This window comes from Onychomys torridus, chromosome 6, assembly GCF_903995425.1.
Source record: "Onychomys torridus chromosome 6, mOncTor1.1, whole genome shotgun sequence".
NCBI lineage: Eukaryota > Metazoa > Chordata > Mammalia > Rodentia > Cricetidae > Onychomys > Onychomys torridus.
In genome coordinates, this window is record NC_050448.1 from 67,928,931 (window position 1) to 67,939,535 (window position 10,605).

The window sequence follows — 10,605 nt, forward strand, 5'->3', positions numbered from 1 at the left end:
CGCCCAGGGATCAGAGACCTGGTATTACTCATTCTAAAGAAAGGAACCCAGAAATGAAAGCTTTCCACAACATTCCATAAAAAAGCTTCAAGGCCTTGTAAGGCAAAGGGGTAGGGCTGTCTTTGTATTGTACTTCATGGTCTGGACATGCAACTGTGAGGGTTCCTCCTGGCTCCTTCAGTTAGTTTAAAAAGACCATGGGAAGAAGCATTCTCCACACTAGGAGAAATGCCCACCAAAGCAGAAGCAACACCTCTGAAGCTACCCTACACCTGAAGATAACTTGAAGAGAAATGATGAGAATCCTCCCTGGAAACCCCCACCCTTCTTTCCATCAACTACAGTAAAAACACACAAGTTCAGGAACATCTGCCCCCAGACAGATTCAAGGAGAATGGCATCTCTATTCAAAGTTTTCTTGCAGTGGATCAGTGAACCACCCTGTCAGCATCAAGCACCCAGCAGAAAGTAGACTGAGGCACTATGGAACCTTATATAGATTTATGTGCTGTGGCCAAGATAAGCTAGATCTTCTAGCTGCTGCCTATTCAGAACTGCTGCTTCTGTTGGCTCGAAAGATCATGAAAATGAGATAAGGTCCATATTCAGCTCTGCCTTTTGCCTCTTTCCAAACATTTCTAAGATATTGAGAAGCCAGTATGCATTAAAGTAATTGACTTGAATGTCAGGTCCCCCTGAATTCCTTCCTTAGGCCCTTTCAGTCAGAAAAGTGAGATCTCTTCCATATTCTCTCCATGACCACTCTTTCTCTAAAGAGGAAGGACTCTACCTCTGTCTTTGAGTGTGGTTGCTTTGAAGTCTGCAATGCTTTAACCCACTCCTTCAATAAATCCCATGGTTACTGATTATATTTGACCATTTACTGATGAGTTATGGGAAAGAGGAAGAGACTGTCACAGATGAGAAAGAAAGATCTGTGTAGGAAGGAAGCAACTGGGATAGCCACTGGGTAGACTGGGTGGGTAGAAGGTACACAGGTACTTTCGGAAATTAGGACAATGGGATTTTCTCATTGGTACATTCCCTGAATCTCACACTGTCCAGGTAGCCATTCTAGTCCACCCAGAGCCCCAAATAGTCCCTCCTCAGGAGATACATGGTAGGAATATGAAGCGTAGGCTCTGTGTATGCTAGCATTGGAGTGCCACTAAGCCTAGAAGGAGATGGGGTTTTCAGATCCAAGAGAGGTTTAACTTTGGTGATGAGCCTCACTTTTGATCTTGAGACTTTAAGCTCCTCTGTGATCCCATGCCAGGAAAAATACTGTCATGCTATGGGTAAAGACTCTGGGAAAGCCCTGTGATTTTCAGATTGAAACATAATTAACTCTGTGATCTTTTAATTCACAGATAGTATTTTGTATTACATGGGGGGGGGTGTTTCTAGTCTTTTCTGAAACATTTGAATAATCAACACCCATCACCTGAGCACCTACTGCCTGCCTGCCAAGCTCTGGGCCTTACTTTAGGGATCCAGAAGAACTCAGGGTTGCTTGCTATTCTTTGGCTTGACATTCTCAGGGAAGAAAGAGCAGACAAAGTACTCCTCAGAGTATTTACTCAGGTTTCATGTTGAGAAGGCGAGGGTGGCAGGAGATGTGAGGAGGAAAGTGTTCTGGATGCAGGGAGAGGACCAGGATGCTTTTCCCAGACCCTGATCCTGAGATTACAGTAGGCTCCTAGGTTAAACATCGTTGGCTCACTTAGTTCAGCCATGACTTACTTCTATTAAATCATGTTTGCTCTTCAAGATGGTCAGCCAGTTGACATACCTTGGATGGTTGTAACTGTACAACTTTAGTTCTGGTCTGGATGAACTTATCTGCAGGAGACAGGAGGGGAGGTAGAGATGATGAGCAGGTCCAGCTTCATCTTACTTTTGCATTCTGTGGGGAGGATGATAGTTAAGAATAGTTCAAAAGTAGGATTCAGTAGGCGAGGAGAAGGTTCAACCCCTCTAGGAAGATCAGCAGCACTTACATTGAACCCCAGTGCAAGGATTCCTGCCCACAATATGTGCACAGGCTCAGAAAGTGTTCAGGAACAATTTTTTTAGACAGGGTTTCTCTGTGAAACAGTCCTGGATGTTCTGGAATTCACTCTGTAGACCAGGCTGGCCTCGAACTCACAGAGATCTGACTCTGCCTCCCAAGTGCTGGGATTATGTGCCATCACTACCCGGCTCAGAAAGTGATCAAATGACAGTTTTATGACATGTTAAAACCTTTGAAGAGGTGCTAACCTGTTGATGTTAGAGCCATCTTTTCATTGTTATTGTTCTTTAAACTAGTGTCTTTGATGTCTTTATTCATATAGGAACTGAAACTGAATTTTAGTCATTTTTCTAAAATACCTGAATCATCCCAGGATACTCTCCAATCTTTCACCCCAAGGACCATATCATCTTTCTCTTTGAAAGACCACTGCTTGTATAGTATTCCCCAAACATGCACTTGTATGGGAAGCTTAGACATCTAGGATTCCATCTGGCTTGAGCCATGCATACCTCCTTCTATCAGTATTCTTTGCCTAGCAACTCAGGACCCTCACCTACATGGAGCTGAGTTATATACAACCTGCTGCAAACAGTGGAATGTTCCTTTTTTCTAATAATCCCTTGGCAACTTCCCCTTCTGTGGTCAGTTTCCATTCAAACAGGATCTGGAACAAATCTGAATGGGAAACAGAGTGTTGATCTAGTCTACACGGTTTGTAGAGCCTGTACAGACAGTAAGGTGAACTATCTCCAAAATGAACCTTTAAGGAAACTCCTCTTTACCGTATATGTCTATGCATAATTGTATGTATATATAGAAATAGAAGTAAACTTTATATATACACACACATATATATATATGTATATGTATATATGTGTGTGTGTGGGGGGGTGTGTGTATGATTAAAATTAGATGTGTCATGGCAAAGGGCTTGTGTAGTAAATAGAAGGTGGTATCACCTAAGCCTAACAATCAGAAAACCACTGACCTTATGCCCCTTTGTAACTGACTCCTCCTTCTCCTGGACCCCATAAAGGAAAGCCCCAGACAACAATCAGAGGCCCTGCTGGTCAAATGCAGTGTACCTCTGCTGCTCAAATTCAGTGTACCCCTGCTGCTCAAATGCAGGGAAACTTATCTTTGCTATTGCTTTGCTTCTGAAAACAGCTCTTGACACTTTGCAATCTCTATTTGCATCTTCAGTTCTTTGAACACAATGCCAAAGACATGTAAATACCAAATCCAGACAGTACCTTTAAGTAACTGTCTCCATGTAGCTCTCCATCTATTTCTGTGGCTCACACTTGACTTGGACTGCTTTTAGAATGCAGGGGAAATATTAGAGGACTGGCCATCCCTATATGTGAATATTTGAAGGCTGGCCAATCCCTGGAGATCCTCATGGCATGAAACTTAGCTTTTGGTTACAGTTTTGGTGAAGAAGTTGAACTGTAGATGTTTCCTTTGTTCTTCTTCCTTAGTAACTTTTCTCCACAGCAAGGAAGCTAATTTTGAGATTCTTCCATTTGCTCAGCTTCTCTGTGCCCATTGGTCACCAAGAACTTGAGGAATACTGCCAGGATTGGTTTTGGTAACACTGGCTTGATTGAGACATAGGTAGAAATTCTGATGTTTCTTGGTATGGTACCACATGTCTGTAATCTGTAATTCTAGTACGCAGGAAGCTGAGATAAGAGAATTGTGACCCCCTTGCCCAGGATGCATATTCTGGATAAGAGGGGCTGCTTAGTGAGACTTTAACTCAAAAGATGAAAATCAAACAAGTAGCAATAACACGCCCCCCCCCCCCCCAACAACAACAACAGCAACAAATCTGACATGGAACTTAGCTAGAAGCTTGCTCTTTGGGCTAGCTTTCTTAGTGCCAGCATTTGCTAGGCAGGCAACTGGGGGAGAAAAGTCAGCAGTGGTCTTTCCTAGTCCTGGACCATGCATGCTATAACACCAACTTGCCATGCAAGATGTGCCTCCTGGTTCTGTAGTGGCACAAATGTTAAGGGGACAAATAAATGATTTCTGATTGTATTTGAGGCCCATTCTCCAGGAGGGAATTCATATCTTGTACTATGGACCTAGTCAAAGGCATGTGACTGAGGAGTTCATAGGCATTAGGAGTGAACCTACTACTTTTGATTTGCTAAATGGACATGTTGCCAATCTATATGTTTGAACCTATGGACTGGAGTTACCTCAGCTTTGATCAAAGAAGCTCTCTTTTGTAGCACATGGTGGTTAATTTAGATTCAGTGTTGGCCAAAATATTGAGATCAAGTAGCTGTTGAGAAGCCAGCCTTTGATTAGACATCCATGTCATCCCTCCAAGGCTCAGGAAATGCTGAAGAAAAAAAGGTCAGAAAAAAGTAAGAGCATGGGGGAGAGAAGGACTGTGAGCTGTCCTATCAGCATAACATGGCCCTAACACTCAAGCTGCAGCTGCCTGCAGAGGGTCCACACAAGACTGAGCCCATAAACATTCAGTCATCCATATGTTGTGGGGGAGCATGGGACTCTGCCACAATCCGGGTAGATATTGGCAATGGACAGCTTCTGGGGGGAGAGGAAGTCATTATTTCTAGTGATGCAGTCATTGACAAGTTACTCATTCCCCAGTGCATAGGTCCACAGTTAGGCCCATGCGGACAGCCCTAGTTAAACCTAGTGGGTCACAAAGCAAAGGCAGAAACAAAACAAGGGCCGGGCGGTGGTGCACACGCCTTTAATCCCAGCACTCGGGAGGCAAAACCAGGCGGGTCTCTGTGAGTTCGAGACCAACCTGGGCTACCAAGTGAGTACCAGGAAAGGCGCAAAGCTACACAGAGAAACCCTGTCTCAAAAACCAAAAAAACAAAACAAAACAAAAAAACCCCACAAAAAACAAAAAACCAAAACAAAACAAAAACAAAAAGACACTGAAGTGGGAGGGGAGCTTCCTGGAAGGGGAAGAGAGAGAGAGAGAGAGGAGAGAGAAGAGGATGAGTATGACCAGAATGTATTATATATATGCATGAAACTATTAAAGTCTAAATTAATTTCAAAAGAGCAAAGAGAATAAAAACCCAGATTGTCACCTGATTCTGAAATTGGTTGTAATAGGCAGCCATCTGCCTGATGCATCAAAGTATTTAACGACTGGTGGTCCCTTTCGTCCTCCTGTTCCGATTCTTTGTATCTAGTTATAAGAGGAAACACAGCTAAGGTGGGCAAGTAGGCATTTGAGAAATGGTCGACTAAGACCATGGGAATGCATATAGGAAATGTACTAACTGAATTATTTTGTGACCTGTTCCCTCTGTATCAAAGACCCTTTGTCTCAGTTAACTTTTCTTTTGCTGTGATAAGACATTGGTCGCCTTGGGTCAGAAAGTTTACTTCAGCTCACAACTTATAGCTCATCATCAGGGGAAGCCAAGGCAGGAACATAAGGTGGGAACTGAAGAGAGCACCATGGAGAATCACTAGCTACTGACGCACTTCCTCTGGCTTGCTCAGCTAGCTGTTTTTCTTACATTGCTCAGGCAAACCCACCTAGGGGTGGCACTGCCTACAACGTAAAAAATGTCCCACAGATATGACTGACAGAGGCGATTTCTTCACTGAGGTTTCCTTTTCCCAGATAACTCTAGTTACTGTCAAGTTGACAAAAATCTGACCGGCACAACTGAACCCTTGTCAGTTTGGCATACAAACATGTCGCCATTGAACCATAACCTTTCCTTTCTTGTTTTCATCTCAGAGTCACGTTAATATCATCATATAAAACACAACTCTAGAAGCCCCATAGCTTTTAAAAATGCCAAGCCTCAGCTTTTCTCTGTGATCCCTTCAATCGTGAAGAGGCTGACTTGATAGAACAGTGGAATAACATTTTTAAAGGTAGAACTTGTGGTGTTTTGAATGAGAAATGCCCTTCATAGGCTCACACGTTCGAATGCTTGGTTTCCTCTTTGTGGTGCTGTTTTGGGGTGGTGGTGGTTAGGAGCTGTGATTTTGCTTTAGGACGTAAGTATATTGTCACTGGGGGTGAACCCTACCTCCAGTTTGTTGTTTCATGAGTGCTGTTAGAGATAGGGTCTCACAGCTTCCTGCTCCTGCTGCACCCCCACCTTGATGGATTGTTATGTCACCGGAACCGTAAGACAGAAAAAAAAACAAAGCAAAACAAAAAACCCCTTTCTTCCATAAATTGCCTTTGTTATGGTGTTTTATCACAGCAACAGTTAGGTGGCTGTGGGCTGGTGGCTGGACAAGGTTCTTGAGAAGGCAGTATATGCTTTGAACCAGTGTCCAATATATGGTACAATTTCTCTCATAGCCAAGATTTACTGTCCAGAAACCAAGGGGTGGAAGTAGGAAAGGCAGTGTTTATTATTACCCCTAGTGTTCCACCAGGGTCGTTTGATTCTTGTTCCTGTGACCTTATGTTCTGTGGACATATGTTCCAGAAGAGGGCTTGCTTCTATAGGATGCACTCCACTGAACAGGAAATTAGGCCTTCCTCCTGACTGTTTTGAGCTTCTGATACCCTTGAGTCAATAGGCTAAGAAAGGAGCAACAGTGTTGATATGTGATTGGTCCAGACTACCGGGGGAAATCTGGCTGTTTCTCCACAATGTTTCTCCTTTAGGGCTTCTCTTAATGTTGTCAAGTGATTTAGGTCGGTGAGAAACTGCATCAGCCCAATCCAAGAAAAGGGTAAATGACCCAGACCTTTTAGAAATGAAAGTATGAGGACCTAATGGACTGCTTGCTGAGGGTAGAGAAAATACAGAATGGATAGTAGAGGTAGGTCACTATAAAAACAAAACAAAACAAAACAAAAAACCACCAAGTGACCAGTTATAGAAATGAGGTTTGTAATTGAGAAGAAGGTTCCTGCTCTATTTGTTAAGAATATGCTTATGCATACATTAAGAAGACCTCTTCTGTTTTTTTTTTTTTTTCATTTCTTTATCATGTAATGCAGCGTCTTTAGAGATAGTATTAATGGTCAAGTATTGTAAATCTATAATATCCTATTTAAATTATGGGTATTAAAATATTACGCAAGGGCTTTGCTACCCCAGATCTTTGCATTCTAAGTTCCAGATGCTGGTATTTGGAGCTGCAAGGTTTGCTGTTTTCTCTCCTGGATTTGATCTTGCTTAGTACACTTGTTTATTTGCTATAGGCTTGTTTTGTCTCTTTTGGAGTAAAAATGTCTTCTTGATACTATCATATGTTGGAATTATGTCACTTGTTTTTGATATTTATAGGGGCTTACCTGAGCAGCAAACTTTAAGGGAAGAATTGTCCTGATTGCCTTAATTGATGTGAGACACACCCTGATTGGGGCAGCACCTTCTAGTTGTGGCAGAGGAGGATTAGCTGCCTTTGGCTCCCTCTGGTGCCTTGGTGTTTTGTTGCTGCTGACTCCTGTTATCAGAACCAGCATTTCTAGGCTTCTAATACTGACCAAGGAACTGTGGCTTTCCAGGAACCTTCTGGGTTTTCAACTCCAGGTTGGGGCTTCTGAGACACCCAGCCTCTAGGATCTAGTCACTGCCAGGGTGTTGGCTTCTCCAGTGGGAGACAGTCAGTGTGACACTTCTCTTAATGCGAGGCACCTGGTCTCAAGACTCCGCAATGCCAGGTTCTCAGCCTTTCAGATGTGATACAACATTTGCTGCTATTTCAAGGTAAGCTGATTTAATACATTCTTTTTTAAATTAAATAATATTTTTATTAAGAGATTTTCTGTTCGTTTCACATATCAACCACAGATTCCCCTGTCCTCCCTCCTCCCACCCCTCAGCCTTTCCCCACAACCCACCCTCTATTCCCACCTCCTCCAAGGCAAGGTATCCCCTGGGGATTCAGCTCAGTCTTGTATATTGAGATGAGGCAGGTCCAGTCCCCTCCTCCCTGCACCAAGGCTGAGCAAAGTGTCTCAGCATAGGCCCTAGGTTCCAAAAAGCTGGCTCATGCACTAAGGACAGGTTCTGGTCTCACTGCCTGGGGACCCCCTAAACAGTTCAAGCTAAACAACTGTCTCACTTATCCAGAGGGCCTGGTCTAGTACCATGGGGGCTCCTTAGCTATTGGTTCACAGTTCATGTGTTTCCACTAGTTTGGCTAGTTGTCTCTGGACTTTTTCCAATCATGGTCTTGATATCTCTTGCTCATATAATTCCTCCTCTCTCTCATTGATTGGACTCCTGGAGCTCTGCCTGGTGCTTGGCCCTGGATCTCTGCATCTGCTTCCATCAGTCACTGGATGGGGGTTCTATTATGACAGTTAGGGTGTTCAGCCATCTGATCACCAAAGTAGGTCAGCTTAGGTACCCTCTCGACCATTGCCAGTAGTCTATAGTGGAGTCATCTTTGTGGATTCCTGGTAATACATTCTTTAATGCATTTATATTTATTCACCTTATCAGTTCTGTTGCTCCAGAGAGCATCAACACACCGTTCCCTTCCTTAATTGGCCAGTACTCTTTCATCCCTGAACCACGGACCAACTGGGAAATGCTCATGAAAGTGTTGGGTATAGGAGTGTACACGCATGCACACGTGTGCATGTAGAGGCTAGAAGTTGACATATGTTGTCTTCCTCAGTAGCTTATCCACCTGAATTTTTGAAATGGGGTCTCTTTAAACCAGGAGCTCAGAAATTGGCTAGACTGACTGACCAGCAAGCCCCAGAGATCTTCCTGTCTCCGTCCGTCCCTCCCCCTATCATGGGAATTACGGGTGCTCACCAATGTGCCTGGCTTTTTATATGGATGTTATGAATCTGAACTCAGATCCCAAGCCATCTCCCCATCTCCAAAATGGACAAAATTAAAGATAAAAAAGAAGCAATGTAAAGAGCAAGAATTTGTGTTTAGATGTGAGATTGATAACTGTCAAATAAAAAGCTTCAAGTGCAGACATCATGTCTGGCCTTCTAAAATGTACTGTGATATACACACAAAATTAATATTCTGTGTCAACTACCTGCCCTCAAAAATGTCATAAAATTGAACCATGTTCCATATTCCCTAGATTTAACATGAAACTCACCAAGAGGAAACTGTAAAGTGAAGTTATCATGAGAAGCTGGTGTTGTGTGTTGAGTGTATATTAATACTGTGCAATGAAATTACCCCTCAATTCTTTGCTTTGTCTCCATTTTAAATTCATACTCCACTTATTAGAAGAACCTGAAAACACTGGGTAGAGGTTTCTATCTGCTCTGTTGCCAAGGCCTCCCTCAACCCTCACTACCAGCCACACCTTGCAGACTCTTTTAGTGTTTCAAAAGCATGTCCTTCTCCCTGTCAGCTCCCACATACTCAGCACCGCCATTTCACTCTTGACTAACATGTAAGTTCTTTCAGTCATTGGTGTTACCCAAGATTTTCAAATCAGCATTCTGCACTTGTAGCTACCTCCCTGAGCCTGCAGGGGGCAGCAGTAGAGATGGAGGAGTTTGAAAAATCCTGGTCAGGATCACAAGGTCAAAAACTACAAAGGGGTTTTGTGTGTGTGTGTGTGTGTGTGTGTGTGTGTGTGTGTGTGTGTGTGTGTGTGTGTGTGTGTGTGTGTGTGTGTGTAACATGGGGAGGGAAAGGGTGGATATAGGTGATATGAAGTGGTAAATGAAGTAACAGGGAAGGGGCTCCAAAGTAACAGGGAGGGCAATAAAGGAGAAGGAAGAAAAGGGGAAAATAATGTTAAAGTTTTTTATTTTTTGAGAAAGTCTCAAGGAATCATGCTGTTTTATATTTACTTAAACTTATTCACAATGCATATAAGACCACACACACACACACACACACACACACACACACACACACACCTTAAAGGAAGTTAAGCCGTTAAGCCACTTGGGCTGACAAAGCTCCCCATAGGAACTGTATATTAATAAAAACACCAGTACTGGACATGAGAAACTTTTGCAACGGTTGGTCAGGATAGTCCAGGGTACTCCCAAAACAATGTAGATTACCAATGCACCCCTTGATTGCCCCTAAGGGGTTCAGGGTACGCATCTGTTGCTGAAAACACCAAACACTTGAGATGATTTGGAGCTGGATCTGACCTGAAAGACTCTTTCCTGCAGTCCAGCTTCTGTGCTCTCAGAAATACTATCTATGCAAGCTGCCAAGGGAGGGAAGTAATTCAAAAAGTCCTACCCAGCAGCAACATCTATTAACCATGCCAACTGTCAGCATGGCAAGACATGCATAAAGGTGCAATAAGTGTCACTCACATGCCACTGGTAACCAATTGCCATCCAATTGATCCAATTGGATTTAAGGCCCTCTCAGCAGGAGGGAAATAATGTTGGGTACTGGAAACGTAGCCAGCTTCCAAGGGATATGGAGGTCATGGATGTTAGAAAAATATTTACTACCACACTTTCTAAGACCAGCACAATTCCTTAATATTACATTCTAAATCTTATCCCATAGGTAAGTGTAACTACCACCCCTCAGCAAAGAAGCCCCCTTTTCATAGCAAATGGAGATCATAAAAGAAACCCACAACTGATAGAATGCACCAATCAATACATATTGTGAGGAGCCCAGCCCCATGTGGTACAT